Source organism: Trachymyrmex cornetzi, unplaced genomic scaffold (assembly GCF_001594075.2).
Source record: "Trachymyrmex cornetzi isolate Tcor2-1 unplaced genomic scaffold, Tcor1.1 scaffold45, whole genome shotgun sequence".
NCBI lineage: Eukaryota > Metazoa > Arthropoda > Insecta > Hymenoptera > Formicidae > Trachymyrmex > Trachymyrmex cornetzi.
The window spans coordinates 13,412-16,577 of NW_017299289.1; positions in this window are offsets into that span (position 1 = coordinate 13,412).

Genomic DNA, 3,166 nt, shown 5'->3' on the forward strand with positions numbered 1-3,166 from the left:
AAAATTACAATATGGCGACTATTTTCGGCGGGAATTCTTCCGCAGTGATGGGAGCTGGCAAGAATTCGTCTGCTCTAGGAAACTTTGTGCGCATGCGTAAAATGACATAGCAGCTCGATTTAGCCCCAGTTCCACAACTCACGGTTAACTCTTAACCAAAGTTCAATTTGTTTCTCATCTGTTTCTAATTCGAGAATTGGAAAGAGACAATGAATAAGTTGAACCTCGGTTAAGAGTTAACCGTGAGTTGTGGAACTGGGCCTTAATGACGGAGCAATACGGAATGTGGGTTTTGACGAATAAATTATAATTTTCATATATATTTTTGTGTAAAGGGTTTTAAAAAAATAATATAATCGTTCAGAGAGGTAGCATTCGCGAAAGCCATTATAATGACATACAGTATCTAAAAGGTTAAAAGAGGAACAATTCATTACCTTAATTTAGGAAAAAATTTGAAACGCATTGTAAAACGGGACAAAGTGTTAAAATTTGAGATTGTCCCGCCTAATTTGGGACGGTTGGTCACTAAGATGTACAGGAGTCCCAAATTAGGCGGTTAGAAGTAACGTGCAACTGCGGTACTTTTTATCAATTCTTAACAAAGGTACTTATTAATAATATTCTTGAGGCTTTCACGGGTGTTTCCTATATGAACACGGAGAAAACCCGCGAAACACAAGATTGTCGTACTTATTAATAATTTATTGCATTTATCAATAATTTTTGTTTTCATACACTTTCCTTTCTACTGTTGTTAATTCATAAAAAAACATTCTAATAACCCGTGTAAACTTGCGTATCCTATTTCAGTGTCAGAGACGTCCAGCTTCTAATAATGAAAAAAAAAAACCATTTGTCGCTGAATGCCGATAATAATTTACGAGATCCTGAAGCTCAATTTCGAACTTGCAGTCGGGGGCGTTTACTAGAACTTCTTCGAAAATCGAAAGATTAGTTAGTGTTGTTATTTTTCCGGGTTGATTGACGTTTTATGAGTTTTTCTCTCGAAAGAAAAGAATCCGCGTTTGCAGGACGTAACAACTTCCATTTTCAAATTTTAAATGTCACACTATATACTGTCCCTTTGAAACGATGTAGCAAAATCCCACTTCGTGCATAAAATTTGCACTACACCGTAGTCACGGAAACACGGTACACCGAACGAATTCGTTTATCACCATTCATAGATAACGGTACACCGTGTCTGAGTGTTGCACTAGTGGGCGATAGTGCAGCCAAGAGAAAACACTATAAGATTAGATGACAAATCCGGAGGGAAATAATGTTGCAATAGTGGGCGATAGTGCAGCCAAGAGAAAACACTATAAGATTAGATGACAAATCCGGAGGGAAATGAGACAAGAGAAATTGAATTTCACATACATGATGTAAAATTCAATAATAAGATATAAAATATATATTTAATAATACAAATGATATTTATTAAATATTTAAAAATATATAATTATAAATACTTACAATTATGAAGCAAATATTTTTATCTTGAAATGTCTATATAATAAATATTTGTTTTATAATTACAAATAGTTTTTCCCGGCGATTTCTTTCTCTCTTTCTCTTTTTCGCTCTCATAAGTACATTGACTCTCCAAATGTTTAATTATGAAGACTTACATAAAAACTTACGTTAAATATGGTTCAAGTTTGTTGTGTGTAAATTAGCTGGATGAATTATGTTAAAAAATTGAATGTTTTGATCAATACATGACTGAAATTTATTTGTATTTTTTATCGGAATACTATGCAAGTGTACCGTATTTTTATGACGTGACTCCGTTAAATCTAGGTACATTGCAACATTCCTATAGTATTTCTTACCGTTATACACTTCTACATTACAGTCGTAACTGTAGAAATACGCATCGAAATTCATTTTTTCGAAAAAGTATAGAAGGATTGAACCTTTATTGGATTTTTTGTAAGGGCGTGATGAATTAAATTCGATACGACTATTGTATCTCATAATGTGGCTACATTTTTTCGTTGCGCATGAATCGTTGGCAATTCTTAAAAACATTTTATCTTTGGTGACAATATCTGCAAAATATACTAATGTAAAATTTAAGTTTCTTTTACATCTACGTAGTACATAAATTATAATACTTACCAATGTAACATGGTGAAGTTTTGAATAATATTATGGTATTAATGAAGAAATAATACTTTAAACAATCAATAGAAGTAGTATCCGGCCGTGATACTACTTTCCACACGTTTATATTTGAAAAATAAATATATATACTGCAATTAAAACCTGTATAAACAAATTTTAAACAGAATCAGTTAAACATTTTTCATAGCAGAAAGACAATAAATATACAGAATCTGTAATATTTGACGATATTGGCAAATTGCCGGTAGAAATCTGACAAAATTTACTGATAGGCTGATGGTAGATTGACAGAATCGAGATAGATGTGTCGTACGCAATGTTGTCGTCAGATTATCGACATCAGAAACCAAGCAGAATTTATGTTAACATAAATATATAAATAAATCCGTATAATAAATCAAACTAACCAAGACTCCTTATAAATCAAAGAATTGGAAAGAATACGGCCGTTAGGAGTCAAGCGTAGAAGACGTCGCGCAAATAATACTTATGAAGCTTGAAACTTCTTTATTCAATAAACGCGCTTACATGTTTTGGCTCATTTTTGAGCCTCAAAGCAAACACAAACTAACATTATAAAGTAAAAGTTATCCTGTTATGGTGAGCTTCTCTACATCGAGAATTTAAATGCCAGAATTAAACTGATATGGAGGGTATGGAGGGGCTTCCGAAGGCCTACCTCCTGATTATAGATAAATTATAAAAGCTCGAGTTGTTGTTACGTCTTGTTAGCCGGTGTCGTTCGTACACAGTAATACGTCCTTCTGACGAGATTTTTTATAGCTTTACAATTTTCATTAATACTAGCTAATAACTAAAAAGTGACTCACTGTGTTTGATACCGACTGGCTAACATATCAGGTACCGGTTCTTGAATTATTCATGGTAATGTTTGCGATACGGTGCTTTGTAATCGTGGTGACCGCCCTTATTTTCAGGATAATTAATTATATATATTCTTAAGGGGATGCTGGAGTGACGGTCGAAGTTAATCAAAGTCGATAGTACAGACTTTTTTACATTCCAAATT